We start from the raw sequence: 27,350 nt of genomic DNA, 5'->3' as shown, positions 1-27,350 counted from the left end.
CTTGCGAGAGGGGAAGTATTGCCTCTTCGAGGCGCCCAGGGGTGTGTGTAAGATTTTCCCAGATCACTGGGTTGGGGCTTGAGCTGGTTTTGCATTATGTTGTGGGGAAGGGACCCCTATGTATTGAACCCGGCCCTTGCTGCTATCGTTTTGGCCCGGCAGAAGGGTTACACACATATTTATGCCTTAAATAATCCAGTGAAGTGCAGGAACTGTGTCAAAATACCCTGCCTTAAACTCTGCTTGAACATCACTAACAGAGTTGGCATAAGCCCACTCCTGAAGGTGAGTCAATAAACGATACCCATAAATTGGAGAAGCACCAGCTATTAGATTTATGAGTCTATACGCATTTGGCAGATTCCTGTCTCCACCGCAGATGGGAACTGTAATGATGCCGTGCCGCCCCTCGGGTACATTCGCAGATTTAATAACTTAATTGAATACCAGTTAACCCCTAGGTCCATTAAGAGTCATCACAGCTCTCCTGGATTTTTGCTGGCATTCAGTGCCTACTCCATGTGTTGCATGCTTTCAGCACAGCAAATATTTCTCTTACTCATCATTATTATACTCCTATTTTACATAAGCTACATAATTCAGCTCATCACACAGCTGCAGCTGGGGTGGAGAGGTGTCAGCCAGCTGGCACACAGTATGTTATGCCTGAGTATGTGGAGGGGAAATTTAGACCAAAGAGCCCTGGACATAGACCTAGTCCCCCCCAAAGGGACCTGGGAACTTTAGTGTCCGAGCAGACTGGACAAGATCCTAGTTTTTAGCTAATCAGCTGAAAGACCCAATCCCCAAAGGGTACTAGAGGCTGGGTATAGATGGAGCAAGATCTGAGCAGCTGCTCCTGGTGCGGAGCAGGAGGTCAGACACTAGACAATCATAATGGTCCCTTCTGCCCTTAAAGTCTATGAGCACAGTCCCTGCGATTGCCTCCATGAGCGCCAGCTGCCTTAAAGTGACCACAAGAGATAGCCCCTGCACTCTCCCTATGCTCAGAATTCTTGCTGGGGCATCCTGCTGCAATGCAGCCCCTTTTGCTGCAGTTTAAAATCCTCAGGGTGGCCCTGAATGCCGAGCACTGGCTGTGAGATGTCCTTCTCCTGGGAACATCAGCCCAGCTGGGCTAATGAAGTCATTCTGCACTTGCAACCCAGGTATATTGGTTTCCCTGCCAGATCTATCACAAGAAGGGGCTTTGGAACCATGCTTTTGGTAACCACTTGCTGCTTCTGAATGCTTCAGGGACACCTGGGTAGAAGGGGCCTGCTGTGCGGCTAACCATGCTGGACATGCCCTGACACCTCACATGTCCCAGTGGATTGTCTTGTGCACAACTCCTGTCACATGCCTGCCCCTGCCCCCATCTCCTGTCACGTTCCCCACTTCCTGGCCCCACCCCACCAGCCCCATCTCCTGTCCTATTCACCACTGCCCAGCTCTCATCCCATTGTATGGTGACAGCCCCCCCTCTCTTCCTCTCATTCCAGACTGAATAAAATCCCTGGGACAGCTATACCACTGACTTACACATTTCCTCTCTGCAGAGGAGCTGAGCTGGTGCTAGGACAGGTGGCCTGGATCCTTTTCTGTAACCAAAGGGCCAGATTTTCAGCTGGTGCAAATCAGCAGATCTCCACTGATTTACACCAGCTAAAATCTGGCCTTTCCGCTCCTTAGAGTGCTCAATCACCCTTCTCTCAGCTATCAGGCTCCGTCTATTCAGCATTTCTCTACAGTCACAAGCTCTGACTTTAAGAGTTTAAATACAGAGTCATTAGCATTACACTACATTTACACTGGAGCTGCCAGGCCAGTGAGTTTCAGCTCCTCTGTCTCTAGGCATCATATGAAACCCTGTCATTAGCATGTCGGACATTATGTCATTGGCAACGCACATCCACAGCTGTATTTCTCAGCTTACAACACATTTGATGTTAAGAATAGCATCCTGCCATAAGAAGCCAGTTTCCCTGGTTGCATGGCCAGGTCAGCCAAATATTTTGCAGACAAAGACAGAAATGGATCTGGTTAGGAGAGCTGCGTAAAATGTTTACATAGAAACTTTCCCCCACAAATAAATAAAATTCAAGATTCTGGTTAACCAAAACATTCTGTGAAATGCGTCATTTCACTGCATTGTCCTGATCAAATACATTTTAAAAAAAACAACCAAAGAAACCAGCAACACCCCAGCACCAAAACTCTTTTGATTTTTCCCTTCAAAGTGGCTTTCCATTGGGAATTTTACTCCCATTTTTTAAAAAAAGAAACAAACCCTCAAATGGAATTCAAATGCGTTGGGTTGAAACCACATTTCATTTAACCTAAGACAACAACATTATGCTGATTTTGCAGTTTGACCACTAAACCAAAAAAAGTCATTTATTCACACAGCCCCACTCGCTGGACTTCACTTGCCAAGTGCTCTTTGCAATGGATAGAGGCAGGGCCAGGCACAAAAGGAAGGAGCACAATTAGTGCTTTCCTGTGTTTAGGTCTATTACATGAGATACCGTTTGCACTGCACGGTGCAAGCTACTGCAAGCTATTCATCTTACAAAGGTTCCACTTGCATTGACACATTGTGATTAGTCCCATTGAAGTTACTGGGATTACAGCGTGCAAAATGAAGCCTGCGTGTGTCTGTAGTGACATGGTCCAATGACCAGCTGGCCTAGCGGTCAGGCTGTAGTCTAGTTGTCCTGGAGGGGGCTCTGAATGTGGCCTCAATTACTCTTGCATGCTCCAACTATTCCCCCCACATTCTGCCTACCAAAAACTAAGAGGGTGTGGCAGGAAGCAACAAGGAAGGAGGGCCTGGGACAACCCACTCCACCGGATCCCAACCTGGTATGCTAGGGGTGCATCAAAGCATCCAGGCCAGTCATCAAGTTACCCCAAATTAGTCTTTCCCCAGGTCACTTCCTACCAGCCTGAAGCACTTCAGTTTGGGGCATGGTCACTGGTTTAGAAAATTTTCCTCCGTCTCTTAATGGCTAGTTCAAGCAATCACTTTTAGGGCGTTCAACTGCCGAAGAGGGGGGAATCCAAATCACAAAGCTGCAGCATCAGCCTTGCTTCCTGGTGGAGCATGAAGCAACTTTCCCTGGCTTACCCGTGTCCTTTTAAACTCCTCCTCCAGTGCTGGAACATGCCCTGTTCCTGCTCAGGGGCAGGACCTCGCTAGCCTCTTTTCTAAGCCCTGGTTCAGTGTGGGGCCTGTAGACCCCATCCCAATGTTCTTGCAGAGTCAGAGCCTTGTTATGTTAGATAGATAGATAGATAGATAGATAGATCATAACAAGGCTATGTCTATATGTGCTATGTCTATATGCCGTATAGACATAGACTGTGTACTGTACACACTAACTTTATTAAGATATCTGTCTGTTTCATTCAGTGTATTTGTGTACTGGGATGCCTGAGGTTGCTTTGAGTATTCCACCATTGGGGCAGAGCGTTTTTCTCATTTCCAAATTTTGACAAAATGTTGAATTGTGAGATAAAAAATAAGTGGAAATATTTGACAAAATTTTTATTAAACTGGCACCAAAATACATGCGTGTTCTCTCTTTCTCTGTTTTTTCTGTATTTTCTGCATTGCCTGTGTGTGTATTTTTATGCATGTTGCGGGAGAGTATGTGTATTCTCTGCAGGTATGTGTATGAATTTGCAGTGTTGCGTGTCATTCTGTGTGTGTGCTCCATTTCTTAGTATTCCTGCTACAAAAGGGTGTATTGCTCCAAAAGGGTGAAAAGTACCTGGTCTCAAATACATGATAGGCACACACACAGACAAAATATACACCACTACACAGACAAATAATCTAAAATGCACCCAGCACCCACAAGCAAATATAAGAGACACATTGCAACACTCACACCCAAAATACACACATGGCACATCCACAGGCTTTCACATGCAACATATATAACACACTAACAAACACAATATATGCACACAATAACCTACAAAATCTACACATGGTTCATGCATACTCACAGCACTTAACTAGCTTGAGTAATTTTGTATCATCTGCAAACTTTGCCACCTTACTGTTTGCCCCACTTTCCAGATAATTTTTACTGGTTCCAGTACAGATCCTTGGGGGTCACCACTATTTACCTCTCCCCACTGTGAAAATTGACCATTTATTGCCACCCTTGGTTTCCTATCTTTTAATCTTCCCTCTTATTCCATTTCTGTTCATTCCCTCTGAAGCATCCCGCACTGGCCATTGCCAGAAGACAGCATACTGGGCTAGGTGGACCATTGGTTTGACCCAGTATGGCTATTCTTATGTCCCCCTTCACTTCTCTCGGGTTTTCCCCAGCCACTACATATGCAGAGGAGGGCTGGTTCAAGGACTCCTGTGGAAGGAAGGGGTCTCATAGAAGGTCTTGGGGTAGGGAGGCGGGGTAGGGTGAGAGGCATGATGGAAGTGGCGGGGGTGGGGCACATGTACTCAGCCAGCCTGCTGCTAGTTTCACAGGCCGGGAGTTCTGGCAGGGGTTACAAAATAAACAAGACTGAGCTTGGTAATACCAACAGGGAGGCCAGGGCAGGAACCGGAAATTGCTGGTGCCCAGAGCTAAACGGTGACCCTAGGGGAAAGGCGTGGTTTCAGTGCAGCCAGATGTGCTCTCTGCTGTTCTTGACTGTCTCAATTCAGGTGCACCAGAGATCCTGGGGTCTTGTAACCAGGGCCTGCTCTGGCTTTTTTGCCACCCCAAGCAAAAAAACAAACAAACAAACAGGGTGCAGGGAGGCCAGAGTGGCAAACCAACCCCCCCAGGCTGTACTTACTTGGTGGCTCGCAGCTGCCTCCCCTGGCTGCGCTCGCGAGCCTCTGGGCTGGCGGCGGCTGCACTCTGGCTAGCGGGACTCCCTGCGCTGCAGACATGCCCCGGGCAGCAGAGTGCGCACCCCGGCTAGCAGTGGGGAGGGAGCGGGGGGGAGAGGGAGAAGGGGGGCGGCCAGGGCTTCCTTCAGCTGGGGCGCTTGTCACTCGGCCCCTCCCGCCACGCCACCTGCCGGGAGGGTTCCACGCTGATCCTGCCTGCAGGTGAATTGAAAGTCAGCAGTCAGCGAGGAGAGAAGGACGCGGGCTGCCAGGCCTGCTGCAGACCAGGCACCAGCTGGGGCAGATGGAGCGCCCAGCCCGCTCCCAGCAGGACGCTCCCCTACTCTGTGCCACCGCCCCCTACAGTGGTGCACTGAAAGTCGTCGGCGAAACAAAAGAAAAACAAACAAACAAACAAAAAACCACCGGGGTGCAGGGCGGCCGGAGTGGCGAACCAAAAAAAAAAAAAAGGCAGCCGTGCCACCCTAGGATTGGGCAGAATGCCGCCCCTTAGAATCTGCCGCCCCAAGCACAAGCTTGCTCGGCTGGTGCCTGGAGCTGTCCCTGCTTGTAACTGGCACACTGTGCGCACCAAGGGGCTGCACCTCCAGCATCTGGGCTGTATCTAAGCACTGATTTTCCTCTAGAGACTGGCATGGACCCTAATGAACAGCATGCAGCATCTGCTTCATCCTGAGGCCCAGGATTCAGACCACCAATCACCTAGCAGGAGGTGGAAGCAGGGCAGGGGCACAGGGTGACTGATCACATGGGTGGCTGACATGCATTGGCAGCATTCCATGGGAATCACCATGAGAGATGCCCTCAGAGAGCTAGTATACAGGCAGCGACTAGACCTGTAAAATCCACTGTATGTTGCCAGTCAGGCGGGGCATGCTTGGCCTCGCGATTCATTGCCACCGCCATCTGTCTCAGCATTTCTACAGCACCTCTCCCTGTAGGCTGTGATGGCTGCCTGTGGATTACAACAGGCTTCCAGCCCACCCTAGCTTTAGTCACTAGCACAGAGCCTGCTGCTCTCTTTCCTGCTGCTCCGGGTTCTGCAGGGGATGGGGCAGCTGGGATTTTACTGCCTAGCCATTCATGCCAACATCCCAGCTCCTGCAGAGCTTGCCCCGCCTCCCTCTTTACCTTGCCCTTCTGATTTCCTTTAGTCACGTGCTTTAGGCTGGGAAGGTGGTGCCCGGCACAGAGCATGAAGTGAACAATCACAAGGAGCCTGACTCAGCAGGTGCCAGGTACGCGAGAGGAGAGGGATTGACTTGATGGGGATAAGCTGCTGTTAGACTCATCTAGCTTGGTGGTCCATGCACCTAATGATCATGCCCAAGGTGTGATTGACAAGCCCTTGCTACCAAACAGGCATCAAGCAGTGCTCAGAGCCGCTAACTGAATTCCAAGGTACCACAGATGGGGCCGAGGGAAGGCTGCCTGGGAAAAGATGCTGGCCCAGCTGCAGCAGGTGGCGAGGTACTGAGTTGGGAGGAGGTGGTACAATTTTAAACCTAGTTATCTCGCTCCTTGGAAGCCTCAGTTTGCAGAGCAGGAGAGTGAGCGAAAGAGAGAAAGTAGGATGACAGTTATTAGGATCCAGGTTTTGATCAATGGCCCTGCAAGGGAGGAGGTGAATTTATTTTACCTTCCACCCACTTTGGCAGATTAACTTTTAAGAATGTGTTACCAGGAAAAAGCACCACAGCACAATGGTAGCAGCAGCAGCAGCTCTTCGTAGTAGCTGCTATAGGAACCTCTCGCCCTTTCATCAGAGCACAGTGAGCTTCCCACGCACGTTGGCCAGCTAATGCTCTGATCTGCACTCAGGCTCAACCGTTCTCTCTCGTGCATGGCTGGTGGGCGTTTTAATTACACTTTGGGGCACATGAAAAGGAAGGAATTAGAGCAACTGGCCCAAGCCAGACCCATCACAGTGGAAGGAGGTATTATGCAGCTGCCTGCATACAGCTCAGCCAACCTTCCTCACTCCTGACCCATAGCTCCCCCACCACTAACTGCTCTGCTGCTGAACCTCATTCCCAGCCTGTAGTGTGCACCTGCTATTCCACACATGGCCCTGCACAGCTCTGCCAGTCCTGATGTGCAGTGTCCCCTGCTCACCAAGTCCTAGCCTCTTGCCACACAGCTGTGCCAATGCACATCCATCCCAAGCCACAGCCAGACCTGCTTTCCCAGCTCTGACCCTTGCACTGCTCGGCAATGTCCAGCAATCCAGACCCACCTCATCCTCTTGTTATTCCAAACGTGGGACCCTCATAATTTTGCTAGTCAAGTCCTGGAGAACCACACAGTGCTCTTTCTATTCACCTATTTGGACCTAATATGCCATATTCAACTAGCCAAGCTTGGGCAGTTGACCACATAGTGGTTTGGTGAGCTGTACAAAGACCCTCTGGAGTCAAGGCTGAGAACACTCAGTGGTTTGTGCATTGGCCTTCTAAACACAGGGTTATGAGTTCAATCCTTGAGGGGGGCATTTGGGGAGTGGTGAGGTGTGGACTAGATGATCTCCTGAGATCCTTTCCAACTCTGATATTCTATGATTTCACAGGGTGCTCTGTCAGGATTTTGCATGTACTATTTTAAATTCTCCATCTAAAACATTGTGAAAGAAACATCACACAGAAAAATCCATCATCTGGGAAACCACAGCCATCACGCTCTTTGGACGGGGCACCATTGCTTTTCCAGGAAAAGGAGGAGGTCACCCTAAAGAATCCCCAGACAATGCCCCACACCCATTGTCAGATCTGCTTCCGCATCGCCTTACGGGGACTCAGAACTGGCCCTTATATTATATTTAGTGTTTCTTCAGAGGGGACCAAATGGCTCAGGGCTGGCCATGGGACACAGAGCCGTTCACCACTGGTTTGGCTCAGTTAACCACAGAAGGGCATTGCCATCTGATCACTGCTTGGTGTCCTGTATGAAATGAACTGGTGCAGGGGAGGCCAGCTTCCATATCACAGAACTGCCACCATCGCTGGCATTCTCATCTGAGGAAAAGGACCCATAGAGTCCAGCCCTAGAGTACAAGAGAGGGCTCCTTGCTCCCAGCTCCCTGTCCTGGAGCCAGTGTGTGGAAGGAAGATTTGTTAACAGTTGTCAGTTCAGCCCCTTTTCCCAGCTCTCTTGCGCAACCTGGAACTGTGGACTGCTGTGCCCCCTTAACTCTCCAGCCTGGGTCATCTTTCCCCAATGCTTTGCTAGTGACAAGCAGCAAACCCCTCCAGGTGCTGTTATCACTCAGCACAATAGCATGGGGAGCCCCACACCCGACTGGGTTGCACAAATGCTCCCTCAGCCATTCACGAATCACACAGAGAAAGGCACCAGCAAATTCCCACCCCAGCACCCCAGCCTTGCACCCCAGAGCTGTACCGTCTTGCCCTGATCAGAAACCTGACCAGTATAAGTTTATTACTCAGTCTGCCCTGTTACCCAAAATTGGGTCAGCTAGTAAGCTTAGGGAGGACTAATGACCCACCAGAGTTTGGCAGAAAGCAGCACGTTTATTATATTGATAGCTAAGCTCAAAAGAAGAGGGTGTGTGTGTGTCACACTCGCATACTCACACTCCCAGGACAGGCATGGCACTGGAGATGTCAGGATCCTTTAAGGTAAGTGTCCCACAGCACAATGATGGACGGTGTGATGAAGGTAAGTCTTCCCGAGGCATGATAAAATGCAACGCAGAGAACCACTGGCCAGGCGGTCTGGGCAAAGGGCCTCCACGGGAGGTACAAGCTTGTGAGTGCACTGCTGAGCACATGGCCCCTTCCCCTTTTAAGGACCTGCTCCTCATGGCCTGCGACTAGAGATGACTTGGCTGCATCTGGTTGGTGACACTCCACCTCAGCCAGTGTCCATGCATTGGGTGTGTGAGCGCTGCCTAATTAGAGTCCCAGACACCTTGTCTACTTGGGAGCTCTTCTGATCTTCCAGCTGTTTAAGCAGCCCATTCATCGCACAAGCATTCCAGGAGGGAGGGGTGGGGGAAAACCACTTCATAGGTATTCAAAGAGGGAGGGGGAGCGAGTGTAACAGACTTTTTGAGCATACAGGTTATACAGAGCATACAGATCACTGCTGCTCCTACAATATGCCCCACCCTCAATGTGGAGATGACACACACTAGCCTTTGTAAGGTCATACTAAGCATGAGAAGAAGACAGGTATGGTGACAAATAAAACCAAACAATTTCTAGTGACTTACTTACATCAAGCTAGCAGCATCCCTAGCCCTCTAGTCTAGGGGATCCAACTTTCATAGGCTTGGAAGGTGATTTAGCCTATCTCCCCTGAGCGATGGATAACTAAAATGTCTCTCATAAGAATAGGAGAATGGCCATACTGGGTCAGACCAATGGTCCATCTAGCCCAGTTTCATGCCAGATGGTACAGTGGGAATAAACAAAACAGGACAATTATCAAGTGATCCATCCCCTGTCATTCAGGGACAGCTTCTGGTAGTTGGAGGTTTGGGGACAGAGCATGGGGTTGTGTCCCTCACCATCTTGGCTAATAGCCATTGATGGACTTGTCCTCCATGAACTTCTCATTCTTCTTTGAATCCAGTTATATTTTTGGACTTCCCAACATCCCAAGACAATGAGTTCCACAGGTTGACAGCATGTTGTGTGAAGAAGTGTGTACTTCCTTATGTTTCTTTTAAACCTGCTGCCTAAATTCATCAGGTGATGCCTAGTTCTTGTGTTATGTGATGGGGTAAATAACATTTCTCTGTTCACTTTCTCCACACAGGTCATGATTTTATAGACCTTTGTCATAGCCTCCTTTTGTCTCTTTTCCAAGCTGAACAGTCCCACTCTTTTTAATTTCTCCTCATATGGAAACTGCTCCATACACCTAAGCATTTTTGTTGCCCCTAACTCAGCACATTTTCCAATTCTCATGTGCCTTTTTAGAGATGGGTCTGCCAGAACTGCACACAGTATTGAAGATGTGGGCGTACCATAGAATTATATAGTGGCATTATGATATTTTCTGTTTTATTATCTACCCATTTCTTAATGATTCCCAACATTCTGTTAGCTTTTTTGACTGCTGCTGCCCATTGAGTGGATGTTTTCAGAGAACTGTCCATGATGATGCCAAGATCTCTTTCTTGAATAGTAACAGCTAATTTAGACATCAACATTCAGTGGAAGGGATAGCTCAGTGGTTTGAGCATTGGCCTACTAAACCCAGGGTTGTGAATTCAATCCTTGTAGGGGCCAACTAGGGCAAAAATCTGTCTGGGGGTTGGCCCTGCTTTGAGCAGGGGGTTGGACTAAATAACCTCCTGAGGTCCCTTCTAACCCTGATTTTGTATGTTTTCCAATGTGCATTATTTTGTACTTATAAGTTCTCTTCTCCCCTTACATTATTCTATGGTCCCTGGTTTGAAGCAGGTGCCCCATCCTGCCTCCTGGATAGTGCACCACAGCCACTAGCTCTGATTGCTTCTGGTCAGCAGCTGACAGACCTCCCTGTGCACACAACTCTTCTAACTGCTTCCTGGTCAGCTCAGCATCTGCTTCTTTGCTCATCCTGCCTTTTCTGCTGCTCACTCATCTTTACGCTTTCCTTTGTTCTATTTCCTTTACCCAAAATAAACAAACAGAAAATAACCAACTGTAACCTTTGCTAACTGTCCCCAGCCTCCTCACTTTGAGTCGCTTATAGATCTAGTTTACCAGTGCTTAAAGCGTGAACCTCAGTCAGCCAGCAAATCCTGCAGTCCGCTACACCACTGTGATGTCTTGCTTGGGATACCCAGAATTGTGTTATTCCTCAGCCTCATCAAGTGAGAGCGGTGCTGCTGCTAAGCTACGTGTCAGCTCCCTGGCACGCCAGCTTGTCTGCCATGGCAGCAAACTTGTCAGGACTCTGCCTGTCCAAACCTTGCCTGGCTGGTCACAATCAGTGACCTCCAATTTCCGACTTCCCCGGATACCTCTCCCTGCAGCGCGCAACCCCTCTCACTGGACACTCACAGGAGTTATTAAGTTTACTGCCTCCAAAGAGACAGAGCACATGCCAGCCTGTTTGGCTAGCTGGAGACTCACCCTCCACCTTAACACACAGCACAGAGATGGCTTATAGTAAAACTAAGAAAGTTTATTAATGAAGAACAGAGCAAGTGATACTAAGCACAAACAAGAGGCAGGTATGGTTACAGCCAAAACAAAGTGCTTTCTAGAGACTAGCACGTCATTTTAGCATGTTAAGGCAGAGATTGCCTGCTTTACATCAAGTTAGCAGAATCCCTAGCTCTGCAGACCAGGGGTGATGACTTTCACAGGCTGGGAGGGTACCGTACCCTAGGTCCCACAGTGATGGATAACAAATGTCTCTCTAGTCCTGTTATATTACCCCAAGTTCATTGTCTCTGCCCCAAGAGTCAAGATGAACCCCAACTGCTCATACCTTTCCTGTTCTCCCATGCCAAGCATAGAATCGGAGAGCATCCATAATTCCTCAGTGTTAATACAGACATTTCCCACTGACATTAATCACCAGTGTGTCCCCAGATTTCATCAAAGACCTTACTCCATACACTTTTACAGCGCAGCAATATTGTCTACATTCAGTTGGTTCAATTGCTTATTCTTTGGGATGGTATCTGGATTCTGACTGTCAAATGCCCCCACCCCACTCCACCCCACAGAGAATTTAAGACCATTTAATTTGGAGAAGATCCTGCTTCAGTCCCATCTCCTGCCCAACCCTCCTGCCTCTGACACACACTTCACCCCCAACCCCACTTGGTGTCCCCAGAACCATGCAGATCTGAGCCACTGAAAGAGAAGCTACCCGAAAAGGAGACATGTTGATTTGGGGGCAGCTCTAACCACAGCAAAATGAAACACTTCTCCAGCGGTGCAGAAATCAGGACCGTCATGGCTGTCAGTGGAGAAAAAACCCCAGAGTCATTTGCAGAGGGTATGCTAAAAAGTGGGGGTCAAAGGAAGACGTGAAATAAATGACAAGCACTGTGTCACTTTAATGGAGTCCCAGCAATTGCTATTCATGAAATCCCTTCCCTCTCCCTAAGGATACTTCAAAATGTGACTTCGGCTTCAGAATAACTCCATGCAGAGAGCATTCAATGATCAGTCAACTTGTGTCATTATTACTCCTTCATTAACCTTTAGCTCCCAGCTGCTCACTGCCTGCGCCTGCATCATAAACAGCAACACCACGATCAGTTCTGGGCAATCCCCAGTGGTGCAAGTAAACTGGTACGGTCAGGTATGCTGTACCATTATGATATTTATTGCCAGTATGCCGTACCGGAAAGACATTTTCAAGAATGAATTGTAGAGCCCTGCGTGGATACAAATTTATACCCATGGATACCTGCAGATAGAAATTGGTATCCGCTGAACTGCAGGGCTCTCCCAGGAACCGCAGCAGTGGAAGGAGCAGAATGTGCTGGCAGCTCCTCCGACATGGCTGCTGCTCCCAGCTCTTCCACGCAGCTGTGTCTCCTGTCTGGGGTCTGTAGGCCTCGCTGGAGGACAGGGCTGAGGGTCAGTACAGCCATGCCAGAGGAGCTGCTGGCACGGGGCGCTCCTGGGAGCGGCAGCCCCACGTTCTGCGCCTTTCGCTGCTGAAGTTCCCGGAAGAACCCTGCAGTTCAGCACATACCAATTTCTGTCCATGGATATCTGCATCCACGGGTATAAATTTGCATCTGGGCAGGGTTCTAGTCATGGAACATTTTGTGTGTGGGGCGGGGGCAGGATCGGGGGGTCGGTACCATACCAGTAAGAGTTACAATCTATTTGCACCACTGGCGATCCCACCAGGCCCCTCTGTTACATGTAACCAGAACGCCACAGAATGGCCCTGTCTCTGAGAACACGCCATGTCGTTCATGCTAGAAGGCACACAGGGAGAGAGATCGGGAAGGGCCTTTGCTCTCCAGGAGAATTAATTTACATGAAATCCCTGATTTTATAGCCTGTGACAGCAAATAAGCATCTCCTGTGGTTTGAATGGGAAAGCATGGGTAAAAAAAGGAAGGAATCTGGCCCTTTGCCCACACTAAACTTCACACTTCATGCTCAACTTCAGGTTCTATGCTTTTCCTTATGACATTCACTCCTAGCAGCACCTGCCACAGCCAGCCTGATGTTCCACAGTGCAAAGCCCAGTTGCTTCTACAAGCCTCTCTAATGAGAGGTCATAGCACTGATCCTTTTGCACTCCCAGATGCCACAGCCTGAGACAGAGGAGCGTGAACAGACAGAGAATGTGTCTCAGAATGGAAAGTCTTGGAAATGCAGCAGTTTGTGTGAGCTCTGCTCCTGCGGTACAACTGAGCTGGTGCCAATGCCAAGGGGCCTTGCTGGAAATCTATCCATGGGGCAGTGGTGCTGAAGGATCTGGAGGGGAAGGAAAATGCTTTGATGCTGACAACCCTGAGATCCAGATGTGACTCAGAAGGGGTTAGCTCCCAGTGTAACGTCAGGTCCCAATTGGTCTGCCCTGTGGAATTCAGGGCCACCACGGTAAGTCAGGGATGTGCCCCAGCACCATGTCGAACTCTGAATCCTGATTTGAGCTTCCCTAAAATTCAGTGGTTACCAAATCCAGGCTGATTTGTGGTCTTATTTAGGGTGAATGTAAGGTGGGGTGCAGAGCAGTGTGTCATCACTAGAGGCAGAGTTTGTTCATGCTTGAATATGCTGTGAGGCCACATAACTCTAGATTCTAGAGTGGTTCTCAAATTTGTTTGATCGCGTCCCCCTGTTCTTTGTGCCTGTAGTCATTAACGCCCCCTTCCCCGCTCTCACCACACAAGTACATATACTGCCACCCAGCTCTGAAGGCAGAGCAGAGATCGGCTGCTGCTGGCTGAGCATCCAGCTCTGAAGGCAATGCTGCCGCCAGCAGCAGCACTGCAGAAGTGCCGGTGGCATGGTATGGCATTACCACCTTTACATCTCTGCTGCTGCTGGCAGTGGTGCTGCCCTCAGAGCTGGGCGCCCATCCAGCAGCTGCCTCTCTCCATCCACCCAGCTCTGAAGACAGAGCAGGTCCTCACCTCCCCCCAGAATACATTCCACACACCCTCAGGGGAGCACACCCCCAGTTTGAGAATCTCCGCTCTAGAATAGCATTCTGGGTGGCGGAATTTAGGCACTAAGAGGAGTAATGGCTCCTCCTCCTGTGCAACACGTAGCACTGCAGGTCTAGGCAGAGCATTATTGAATAGGAGACGTCCTTAAAGGAAATGAGCTCATCTGAAAGATGCTGAAAAGAAGCCCATGAAAGTGATGCATCTACTAGTTTAGACCCAGATTCAGCAAGGTACTCCAGCACCTGCCCAGCTTTAAGGATGTGAGTAGCTCCACTGATTTCAATAGGCCCACCTATGTGCTTAAAACTAGGCAGGTGCTTAAGTATCTTGCTGAATCAAAGCCACAAATCAGAGCTTTGGTGCTTTATAACAGCTGCTGGTGATCCCCTCTCTGCCTTGAGAACTGTGCATAGCAGAGTCACTGATGGTAGCTCAGAGGTCTCAGCCACAGACAAATAGCCAGGAACAGCAAGTAATCAATCCCTTCTAAGCTTTGTCTGCAGGGAGCTTTTCATTAAAATCTCCCACTATCGCTGCAGCCAAGAGGCAGCTCAACTGGCGGCAGAAGTGGCAGGAGCATTAGTGAAGATAATGCACTGGGATTTGTGCAGAGCTGGCCAACGTGATAGTTACAATGCAATGACTTTGTCCCACAGGGCAGAGTTTAAAGGCACAGTGTCCTAGCTCATGCAGTCTCTGGATGACTGTCTGTATCTTCCAGATCACATCAAGGAAGCCACCTGCCAAGTTTTGATGAATTGCTACCCTGTGCAATGTAAGGGAAAGAAAAATGCCCCACAGACCTACAGAGACAGCTCCCAGGGGAAATAATTTGTCTGTGTCCCTCTGGCCCTGTTACCTAGGGTTTTCAGAACCCACAGCAGGGATAACTTAACTGTTTCACTCCAGGCAGTCTCAGGAAAAAAATCAATGGTAACACAGCAATTCCGTCTGATAAAAGATTAATGCAAATAAGCATGCTCTATCTAAAACTGCAGTTTATTAGTTTTAAGCACACACAGACATACGTAACAGGTTTAGAACATCCCAGATATTTGCCTAAATTCTGAGATGGTCGTGAGCAATTAACAGTAGGTCCGCAGTGGCCAATTGCTTACCTCCTGGGCAGAAAAGGTGTCAGGAAAAATGTCTCTTAAGATGGCTTCAGGGGACTGCTCCAAAATACACTGTATTAGCTAGTCTTTTATAACTAACTTCTACAAAACACATAGGTCATAATGACACCTACTAAATCATCACTTTTCCTAACTTTCAATAAACTACTTAACAAACATTCCTAACAATCTTAATTATAATAATACTTCTATATCAAAGGTGCCCAAATTCAAAGTTTTCATCCACCAAGGTTTTTAGTCTCAATTGTTGAGTTTTCTTTCCCCTCCTCCCATTCTGATTAGCTGAAACTGCCTACTAGTTTTGACCTTGCCTCTAAAAGCATGCTTTCACATTAACCCTATACTATGTGGTGTTCTATTTTATTAATTCATGGTGGCTAAATGCACTTAATATGGTTGCAATTAGCTTGATCACTTTCTGGGGCACCCCACCCCCACCCCTACCTCAAATCCAGGGCAACTGCCCATGTGTTTGACATGGGTTTGATAGAAAGGTTAGACACAGGGTATGTCTACACTACGGGATTATTCTGATTTCACAGCAACCGGTTTTTAAAAACAGATTGTATAAAGTCGAGTGCACGCGGCCACACTAAGCACATTAATTCAGCGGTGTGCATCCATGTACCGAGGCTAGTGTCGATTTCCAGAGTGTTGCACTGTGGGTAGCTATCCCATAGTTCCTGCAGTCTCTCCCGCCCATTGGAATTCTGGGTTGAGATCCCAGTGCCTGATGGGGCAAAAAACATTGTCGCTGGTGGTTCTGGGTACAGCCTCACCCCTCCCTCCGTGCAAGTAGCAGACAACCGTTTCGTGCCTTTTTCCCTGGGTGAACTGTGCAGACGCCATAGCACGGCAAGCATGGACCCTGCTCAGCTCAAGACAGCAATCATGGATGTTGTAAACACCTCGCGCATTCTCGTGCAGTCAGTGCTGAACCAGGACCTGCAAAACCAGTTGAGGAGGAGGCGGCTACGGCAGCACGGCGATGAGAGTGATGAGGACATGGACACAGAATTCTCTCAAACCTCAGGCCCCTGTGCTTTGGAGATTCTGCTGGTAATGGGGCAGGTTCTAGCCATTGAACGCCAGGAAACAAGCACAGACTGGTGGGACCGCATAGTGTTGCAGGTGTGGGACGATTCCCAGTGGCTGCGAAACTTTCGCATGCGTAAGGGCACTTTCATGGAACTTAGTGACTTGCTTTCCCCTGCCCTGAAACGCCAGAATACCAAGATGAGAGCAGCCCTCACAATTGAGAAGCGAGTGGCAATAGCCCTCTGGAAGCTTGCAACGCCAGACAGCTACCGGTCAGTCGGGAATCAATTTGGAGTAGGCAAATCTACTGTGGGGGCTGCTGTGATGCAAGTAGCCAAAGCAATCATTAAGCTGCTGCTACGAACGGTTGTGACGCTGGGAAATGTGCAGGTCATAGTGGATGGCTTTGCTGCAATGGGATTCCCTAACTGTGGTGGGGCGATAGATGGAACCCATATCCCTATCTTGGCACCGGAGCACCAGGGCACCCAGTACATAAACCACAAGGGGTACTTTTCCATGGTGCTGCAAGCACTGGTGGATCACAAGGGACGTTTCACCAACATCCACATGGGATGGCCGGGAAGGGTTCATGACGCTTGTGTCTTCAGGAACACTACTCTGTTTAAACGGCTGCAGCAAGGGAATTTCTTCCCAGACCAGAAATTAACAGCTGGGGATGCTGAAATGCCTATAGTTATCCTGGGGGACCTAGCCTACCCCCTGATGCCATGGCTCATGAAGCCATACACAGGCAGCCTGGACAGTAGTCAGGAGCTGTTCAACTACAGGCTGAGCAAGTGCAGAATGGTGGTAGAATGTGCATTTGGCCGTTTAAAGGCGCGCTGGCGCACATTACTGACTCACTCAGACCTCAGCCAAACTAATGTCCCCATTGTTATTGCTGCTTGCTGTGTGCTCCACAATCTCTGTGAGAGTAAGGGGGAAACCTTTATGGTGGGGTGGGAGGCTGAGGCAAATCACCTGGCCGCTGATTACGTGCAGCCAGACACCAGGGCGATTAGAAGAGCACACCAGGAAGAGGTGCGCATCAGAGAAGCTTTGAAAACCAGTTTCATCACGGGCCAGGGTATGATGTGACTGTTGTGTTTGTTTCTCCTTGATGAAACTCCCCTCCCCCTTGATTGACTCATTCCCTGTAAGCCACCCACCCTCCCCCTTCGATTACCGCTTGCTTCCTAAGGAAATAAAATCACTCTCATTTAAATATCATGTATTCTTTGTTAATTAATTATAAAAAGAGGGAGAGAACTGACAAGGTAGCCCAGGTGGGGTTTGGGAGGAGGATAGGAGGGAAGGAAAAAGCCACTAAAAAAATTTCAAAATAATGACAGCCTTTTGGTTGGGCTGTCCACTGGGGTGGAATGGGCGGGTGCACAGAACCTCCCCCCAAGCGTTCTTAGTTGTCTGGTGGGTGAGGAGGCTAAGGAACATGGGGAGGGGGGAGGGCGGTTATACAGGGGCTGCAGTGGCACTCTGTGATCCTGCTGCCATTCCTGAAGCTCCACCAGACGCCGGAGCATGTCCGTTTGATCACGCAGCAGCCCCAGAGTTGCATCCCGACACCTCAGATCTTCCTGCCGCCACCTCTCATCTTGAGCGTCTCTCCTCTCCTCACGTTTGTCCCTCCTATCCTCACGTTGGTCCCTCCTGTCCTCACAGTTACTGGCATCTTTCCTGTACTTTGATACCACGTCCTTCCACTCATTCAGATGAGCTCTTTCATTGCAGGTCACTTCCATGATTTCTGAGAACATTTCGTCTCGCATCTTTTTTTTCCGCTGCCTTATCTGAGATAGGCTTCAGGATGGAGGAGGGAGACTTGAAAATTTGCAGCTGCAAGATGGAGGGAAAAATGGGAGAGAAGTATTTAAAAAGATACATTTTACAGAACAATGGTTATACTCTTTCACGGTGAACAACACTATTCACCTTACATAGAACACGTGATCTCACTACAAGGTCGCATTTTGCATCTTAATATTGAGTGCCTGCGGCTTTGGTGTTAGAGATCACAGATGCAGGTCCGGGCATCAGAATTCAGTTTGTATGCGGCCATGGTAAGCCATTGTCTTTCCGCTTCTGCAGCCTTCATATATCCAGCGCCCTCCTTTCCCAAATAGCAAGCAAAGCCCGTTGAGTGCTGCTTCTTTCCTGTTAACGTGCAGCACCAAAATCGCCCCCATCCAATTCTTTGGGATGATCGCTTTACCCCTTCCCCACCGCGTGGTTGGTATCATGGAAGATCGCTGCTAGCCACCCTCTCCCCCACCGCGTGGCTGGTAGCAGGGAAGATCCCAGCTAGCCAAACGCGAAAAAGCTCAGCGCCAATCACCCCCACCCTGCTTGGCTAAATGCAGGGAAGGATTTCTTTTAAGCCACAGGCAAACAGCCCAACCATCTCTGTCCCCTTAATTAAATTCCTGAATTTCAACCAGGTTACCATGAACGATATCACTCTCCTGAGGATAACACAGCGAGATAAAGAACGGATGTTGCTTGAATGCCAGCAAACACCGGGAGCATACACAGCTAGGCTTTGTCATGCAATGATACCAGATTACTTGCTACATGCATGGCGTGGTCAAGTGTCCTACCATGGAGGACGGAATAAGGCTGCCCTGCCCAGAAACCTTCTGCAAAGGCTTTTGGACTACCTCCAGGAGAGCTTCATGGAGATGTCCCTGGAGGATTTCTGCTCCATTCCCAGACATGTTAACAGACTTTTCCAGTAAGTTTACTGGCCGCGAATGCATCCCAAGTCCTCAGGGCAAATTAATCATTAAAAACGCTTGCTTTTAAACCATGTTTTATATTTACAAAGGTATACTCACCAGAGGTCTCTTCCATGGCTTCATTGTCTGGGATAGTGGCTTGGGAGGGCTGGGAGGGTAATTCCGTCAGGATGAGAAAAAGCTCTTGGCTGTTGGGGAGAACCGAGTGCTGTGTGCTCTCTGCAAGCTCGTCGTCCTCTTCGTCCTCCTCATCTTCCTCATCCGCAGAATCCTCAGGCATGGCTAGGATTACCACCCCCACCTTGGAATCCATGGACAGGGGTGGGGTAGTGGTGGTGGACCCCCCTAGAATTGCATGCAGCTCAGCGTAGAAGTGGCACGTTTTCGGCCCTGCCCCGGACCTTCCGTTTGCTTCTTTGGTTTTCTGGTAGGCTTGTCTGAGCTCCTTACTTTTCACACGGCACTGTACTGAGTCCCTGGTGTGGCCTCTCTGCATCATGGCCTTGGAAATTTTTTCAAATGTTTTTTCATTTCGTCTTTTGGAACGAAGTTCTGCTAGTATGCAATCATCTCCCCATACAGCGATCAGATTCAGTACCTCCCATGCAGTCCATGCTGGAGCTCTTTTTCAATTCTCAGGAGACTGCATTGTTACCTGTGCTGATGAGCTCTGCGTGGTCACCTGTGCTGGTGAGCTCTCCACGCTGGCCAAACAGGAAATGAAATTCAAAAGTTCGCAGGACTTTTCCTGTCTACCTGGCCAGTGCATCCGAGTTCAGATGGCTTTCCAGAGCGGTCACAACGGTGCACTGTGGGATACTGCCCGGAGGCCAATACCGTCGAATTGCAGCCACAGTAACCCTAATCTGACATGGCAATACCGATTTCAGCGCTACTCCTCTCGTTGAGGAGGAGTACTGAAATCGGTTTTAAGAGCCCTTTATATCGATATAAAGGGCTTCGTTGTGTGATCGGGTGCAGGGTTAAATTGGTTTAACGCTGCTAAATTTGGTATAAACACGTAGTGTAGACCTGGCCCTAGTCAGGCTGAGTCACTCTCTGGGTGGGAGAGCTGCTGTATTAGGAAATCCCAGATGCTGTCTCAGTAAAAATACCAGTCTAGCCATGGCTGCATGGGCTAGCCGTCCTGACAACTGATCTAGGGTTTCAGACAAGATTGTACTCGGGGCAACTAGTGAATATTGCTACACTGCTATTTTTAGGCACTAGCTCGATCAAAGCTAGCATAGGTACATCCACCCACACTGGAGATTACACCTCTAGCTCCAGTATAGACGTACCCTTAATGACTGTAGCACCAATGCCAGCCAGCCACATGGTTTCCTGGCAGGCTGTTCAGGAGTTGGGTAAGGGAAGTGAACATGCAGAGCTAACTCCAGAGGAGAGTCCAAGTCTAGCCAAAACAAGATCCAATGGCTGGAAGCTGAAGTGAGGCAAATTCCTATTGGAAAGAAGATGCAATTTTTAGCAGTGTGGGTCATTAACGATTGGACCAACGTACCTAGGGGTACGGTGGAGTCTCCATCTTTCTGTCAAGGTTGGATGTCTGACACATACGCTGTAGTTCAGATATAGGTCTTGCTGCAGGAAACCCTGGTGAAATTCTATCACTTACATCATACAAGGGAGTTAGGCTAGATGTGCACAATGTTTTCTTCTGGTCTGAAAAAAATCTCTGAAGGCAACACTAGTGTAATTTACACTTTCCTCCAGCCTCCTCAATGCACATGGGGCACCACTCTGCAAACCAGCAGCCTCACTCATCAGCCCATGCACCAGAGGGGCCTCTCTAGCCCCAGGAGTCCAGTCCCTTTTCTTTGCAGCTTCAGCTTTATCACTTTCAAATAAAACTAATTAACAAAAGCGCAACACACCCATAGGTCCTTTCTCCAGGCCCAGGGTCTTCTGCAGGGGCCTATCAACTCCCTATAGCTGACAGCTGGGAGTCCTGGTGAGCCTCTCTCATCCCTTCTCTTTCCAAGCCTGCTCCCTGTAGGACTACACGGCACAGGCCCAATACCTGGGAGTCATATGAAGTAGGCGCACGCGCTCCCCCACCCCCCGCCCCACTGAGTCTCTGCAGAAATCTGACTACTCCCTGCATCTCTCAGCTCAGTCGACCTCCTTGCTGGCTTTTATGAGGCCCAGGTGATCTTCAAGCTATCACCTGATCCCTGACCTCGGAGCATGAGCTTGGGGAGGGAGATGATTAGTCACAGCCTGTCACCCTGCAACAGATTCCCTGTGGAGTTGAGACTCACACCAATTTACCAATGTGCATTCCCCCCCCCCCCCACACACACACATTCATTCATTCACATTGTACGTTTCAGCTAGGAATGTAACCAGTGAGTGTACCTGTGCCAGTGTGGCATACATGCTGATGGACCAGAGGAGAACACAGCAAGAGAACCAACTAGCAGGAGGGTGTAGGAAAATGCGAATTAAAGTGCCATTGTCCCGGCTGTAACGTACTCCTGGTCTGGCTCCTCTGCTTTGCCCATATTAGGTTTGTTCATGGAAAATTCTTTGCTGTTGCTACTGCAGGTTTGGATCCACTGACAGCACAGCAGTGGGTGGAGACGGGCTGCTCATGCACTGAACAGCAGGTGGTCTAACCCTGCTCCAAGCTTGTCTGAAGGACGCGGAAGTTAAAATGCTGGTGGCTTCTGGCTCTTTGTCCTTACTAGGGCTCTCCCACTGGTACTGAACCAGGATTACACTGGTGGGGAAAGCCCAATAGAGCCAGGCCTATGGTACTCGGACTTAGACTCCCTAACACGTGGCTGAGTAGTTATAATTAAGTTTAAGGGAGTCAGATAATAACAAACCTAATACTTTTATATCATGTTTTTCATCCCTAGCTCTCCAAAGGCAGCCAGTGACATTATCCTCATTTTCTAGCTGGGGAAACTGAGGCACAGAGTAGCATGGTGACTTGCCCAAGGTCACCCAGCAGGCAGGTGGCAGAGCAGGGGTTAGACTCCAGTTCTCCTAGTTGAGTGTGCAATCTGCCGGGCCACACTGCCTAGTGCACGTTAGTCACCACCACTGGCTCTGGCCCACTCTATCAGGAATATTTGACCCTGCATTTTCCCAGTGATTGGGCTGAAAACATTGACCAGCAAACCACCATGTTTGAGAGGCTATTTATTTCCATGCACTCAGCTTATGTTGATTGTCCATCAGTTACAGCTCCTCTAAAGCAGTGGTCTCCAAAGTGCACTGGGGGGTGCACAAGAGGATCCTTCAGGCTGCACGGCAAGAGGAGTGCCACTTCCCCCCCCCCCCCCGGTCCCTCGCCAGTTTGGCTGGGAGCAGGGGGTGCATGCTCAAAAATTTTTTAATGATGGGGTGCGCGATCAAAAAAGTTTGGAGACCACTGCTCTAAAGCAAGCTATTGTCCCCTTGAATGTTAGCTTAGATATCAGCTAAGAACTCTAATTATAAGGTGATGTCTGGACCACTGATCACTTTTAAATGTGATTTAAAAGGTTTGGCCCCATTTGCACATGAATTATTCCATGCATTGTATTTGCAGGACCTCATTTGCCATTGGCATGGCACTGTTATCAGGGAAGTTAACCCACACCACACAATTTCCCCCTACTTATGATTGCGTGGGTTGTGGCAGTTTGGGACTTACTTTATACTGAATATATATATACATATACTGGCAATAATAAAATGCAATTAAAGTAATATTTTACCCTCATTTGCATGATTCCAAGAACACTATGTAAGAAATGTAACAATGGTCCCCTGGGCATGAGAATCCAGTGGGATTTGAACACTGAGCCTTCCACTCCAAAGCAAAGACTCTGCTAGTTGTGCTAAAAGAGCAGCCCTGTGAGCTGGCAATGGTAGCAGGTTATTAACCTCCATGTGGACTAGCTCCTAGAGCAGGAAATGTGTGTTACACATTCCCCAGGCATCTGCTGGGCTGTCCCCTGTAGACCTCTCCAGTCTCAGTGGTTCCATGCTGGGTTTCTTGTTCTGACCAAGGACACTTCAGCCAGCCAGAGGGGTCACTGAAGAGTACAGCAAATGGTCTCTGAGTCTGCAGTGTCACAGCCCAAGGCAACCCAGTGCTGAGCTATTTTATTCTTGTGTAAAATTAATTTTCCATTTTTTTCATTAGGAAAAAATAATTTCCCCCTGAGTTTTCATACTTTTCTTGCTTTGAACAGTTGGGATTTTCACCACCTTTGATTGGTAGCCTACTGGCAAGAGTGGGAAAAGAGATGGAAAGAGCAGAAAAAAAACCCACTTGTTGCCGCTGATTGTTTTTCAGCTTTTCTCAGTTGAAAAACAGTAGTCAAGTGGAGATAGTCACACTCTCACTTTCAACTGTTAACACTTATGAAAACTTTCAACACTTACTAGTGAAAGAGTTACTTTTAAAAATGAAAAGTGGCTTTGCTGTCATGCTTGCTATTGTTCACCAGCTAGAAAATGCTGGGATACTGAAAAAAAAAGAAGTGTGGAATACTCGACACCTTTGAAATTTCTTTCCTATGTGACACTGGATTTCCTGGTTGCAAAAATTCCCTTTGGAAGGTTTTTCATTAAATTTTTGGCTGGAAAAATACACTAGTTATAGGCAACCATAAGGAAGAAAAGTGACATCTCCCAAAGAGAGTACAGTGTCTGGAGGTTTCTTCTGTGCTGTCCCATGCTGAAATGAACACAAAATGGTTGCCTATCTCTAGAGACAGCATGAAGCTGCAGTACACAGCAAATAAAAGGCATAATACTTATATAGCTAAATACAGCACCGCAGCTGAGACTAATTCCCTGATAAGGTGCAGACACGTGCTATAATTATTATTGTTGGCAGATGCCCTCCATGGCTCAGGTTGGATAAGCCTCCAAATGTATCCCAATCTCTGGATCTCAGGCCAGAAATATCATGTGCTTTCCCATGCTTTTAGGCTTCACCTAGGACAAAAATAGCACAAGGACAAGTGCCCTTTTGTGGTACTTCAATGTTTCTGACTGTGAAAGAGGGAGCAAATATACAAAAGAAAATGCTAACAGAAGCTTTTTGAACCTCCAAACAGGTTCAGATTTGTTTCAGATGTGACGTTCCCCTCTGGTGGTATCTGGACCAGTGATCTGCTAGGTCACACCAATTCTTGACTCTGGGAGCCAGCCTTAGCCTGCTCTGCTGTGAGAACCCCCACTCCTGGGCTGTTCAAACACAGCATCTGGCATGTAAGCTGCTCCCAGCTACTTGCATCTGAAGGACGCTAGCCAATACCTCTAGTCCCAGACACAACCCTAGGAACCTCCATCTTGCAGAGCCCAGTTATGCCTGCAGGATGCTGCAAGCTTATATGAGTTTGTCAATTTAACAAAGAAATTGATATGTACTGGACTTGTTATCCCAAGGGGTGTCTCTGACTGCTTCAAACCAAACATACTGCTTCAGGCAGAATAAACAAACAAACTTATTAACTACAAAGATTGACTTATAATCACTTAAAATCTAAGCATAACAAGTTGGATTTGGTCAAATGAAATAAAAGCAAAATGCATTCTAAGCTGATCTTAACACTTTCAGTGCCCTAATAAACTTATGTAACCCTTCTGCCAGGCCGAATTGATAGCAGCAAGGGCCGGGTTCAATACATAGGAGTCACTTCCCTACAACGTAATGCAGAACCAGCTCGAGCCCCCACCCAGTGACCTGGGAAAATCTTACACACACCCCTGGGCGCCTCGAAGAGGCAATACTGCCCCTCTCGCAAGCACAGAGTCTCGGTGTAGCAGAAAATGTTTAATAACATGAGATAAAGAACATAGCATTAAATTGGGAAAACACCTCAACTAGAGTTCATAGACCAAACCATGAGCAAAGACCCACCCCAGGAAATTGGGCCGTGTCCTCTTCCCTGGGCTCTTGAGTCCAGCAACCCCAAAATCACCCCAAGACTCCAAAGTCCAATATCCCAAATGTCCCTAGAGTCCAGCAACCCAAGATCACCCACAGTCCCAAAAGTCCCGTAACCCAAAAGTCTCTGTCCCGGGTCAGTGCAGCCCCAGAGTTCAAGAATCTATCTGCAGGGTTTTTTTTCCCACCCCCAGCCTGGGTAGAAAGGGGCACCTTACATGGTCTGGGGCCGACTGCCCTGCCTCTCCGTGGGGTTCTGCTTCCGCCTTCACTACGAACTGCTCTGCTCTACCAGCCACTCCACTCTGCTCCTCCAGCCATCCCCACAAACTGCTCTGCTTTGCCAGCTGCTCTGCTCCACCAACCGTCCCGTGATCCGCTCCAGCTGTCCCCGCAAACTGCTCGGCTCCGTTCGCTCCGTGGGCCACTCCAACCGTCCCACAAACTGCTCCGCTCTGCCAGCTGCTCTGCTCCGCCAGCCATCCTGTGATCTGCTCCAGCCATCCCCACAGACTGCTCAGCTCCACTCACTCTGTGGGCACCCCAACTGTCCCCACAAACTGCTTTGCTCCACAATATAGCTTCAGGCTCCCCCACTAGTTAGCACAGCACTCAGTGCTCTCAGCTCAGTAATTTTAGCTCTTTAGTGACTTCAGCTCATGGTAGGGGAGCCCCAGTGCTGGCACACCATTATTCCAAAGTGAGCTCAGCTCAGTAACCTCTAATTAGATTCTTAAGGGAATCTAAAATCAGCTCTGACAGTCAACAGTGGAGGAGATGCAATTAATGCTTCTAGCTCACATAAAAGACCCACACTACCAGGTATAGATACATGTCCCCAATCTCTCTCAATTCACTGGGTTTTGGCACCCATGTCCCTTGTCTAGCGAGTGCTACTTCATTGATGGTGAGATCCTCTGTCATAAAGCAGTTTCATAGTTCCTCATTCACATAATCAGGGTGACAAAACTTTATTCCTCCTGCCCCACTAACAAAGAAATTGGGGATCCCACAGCTGTCAAAGTAACCATTTTAGGCTGCCGTGGGCTATGCTAGGCAGGGTGGGTGTGCCTATGCAAACACGATCGGCCCCTGAAATTCTTTTCCACACTCGCCATAATTCACCAACAGATGTCAGGGTAGAGCTCATTCTGACTCTGCTTACACTTAGATGCTTCTCACCACAGGCTGGCTGGTTGCCCTTCAGCCAGGCTCTCACCTTTGATCAGTGCTTCAGTCACTTGGTGGTGGTGTCTGTAGATGGAGGTGAAAGAGAGAGAAAGAGCATGGCAAACGTCTATCCCTTTTATCATGTTCTTTCTTCCCTCTTGGAGTTGCCCCCCCCTTCAGTCAGCTGAGCATTACCTCATCCCAGACCCAAACTGACCAAAGGAAGGGGGTGACTCACTTGAGAGTCCAACAGATCTTTTGTTGTTGCCTAGGCCAGTGTCCTTTGTTCCTGTGAGGCTGGGCTGGGTTTATCCCATACATGCCCTGATGAGGTGTGAACTGCCCCTCTGCTTCTGGAGAGTTTTTGCCTGGGCTTGCTTTAAGCCATGAGGACACATTTTCAGCCTCATAGCTATATACATGAAATTACAACCTATAACAATACTCAGTACATCATCATCATAGAATCATGGAATATCAAGGTTGGAAGGGACCTCAGGAGGTCATCTAGTCCAACCCCCTGCTCAAAGCAGGACCAATCCCCAGACAGATGTTTGCCCCCCAGATCCCTAAATGGCCCCTTCAAGGATTAAACTCATAACCCTGGGTTAGCAGGCCAATGCTCAAACCACTGAGCTACCCCTCCCTACCCCCATGATGGGCAGCTATCCCAGCATGCAAGTGACTGCAATGTACTTTTCAAATGGGAGTGGGGTGGGGTGGAGTGTGACAGGGGGTGTGTTGTGTGTATGTGGGCGGAGAGAGAATGGGTTTTTGGGGTGCTGAGAGTGTGTCAGCATGCTGTCTTGTAAGTTCAGACCCCCGCTTCCCCTCCCCCTGCCTCTGTCTCTCTCACTCAAAGCAAACAGTAAATCTTTGTTTTTCCTTGGAGCTGATAAGCTGCTGGCTTCTCTGAAACAGAGCTTTGAAAGGGCATTTCCACATTTCTGCAGCCAATTTCACAACAATGACAAGAGTGGCCACTTGACTTAAGGGGATTATGGGACGTTTCCGGAGGCTGATCACTGCACAGTAATGCAACACCTCATTCACACTGGTGCCCTGGCGCTCCAGCGGGGGTGCAGCAAACGTTATGCCACTCGCCAAGGTGGACTACCAGCAGGGCTGTAGCTGCGGAGTCAGAGCGCTCTACGTGCCTTGCCAGTGTGGACGGAGAGTGAGCTAGTGCGCCTGGGGCTGCTTTACTGCGCAGTAACTCGCAAGTGTAGCCAAGGCTTAAGTAACTAGCAGGATTTTCCAAAGAGCCTCATTAAAAACGTCACTAGGTGCCTATTTATGTCTTCAGGCACCCAATCCCTTTGGCAATTTGGCCCCCAGTTCCTCA

The sequence above is a fragment of the Mauremys reevesii genome, linkage group 9 (genome assembly GCF_016161935.1).
Source record: "Mauremys reevesii isolate NIE-2019 linkage group 9, ASM1616193v1, whole genome shotgun sequence".
Classification (NCBI taxonomy): Eukaryota; Metazoa; Chordata; order Testudines; family Geoemydidae; genus Mauremys; species Mauremys reevesii.
This window is presented reverse-complemented; position numbering follows the sequence as displayed.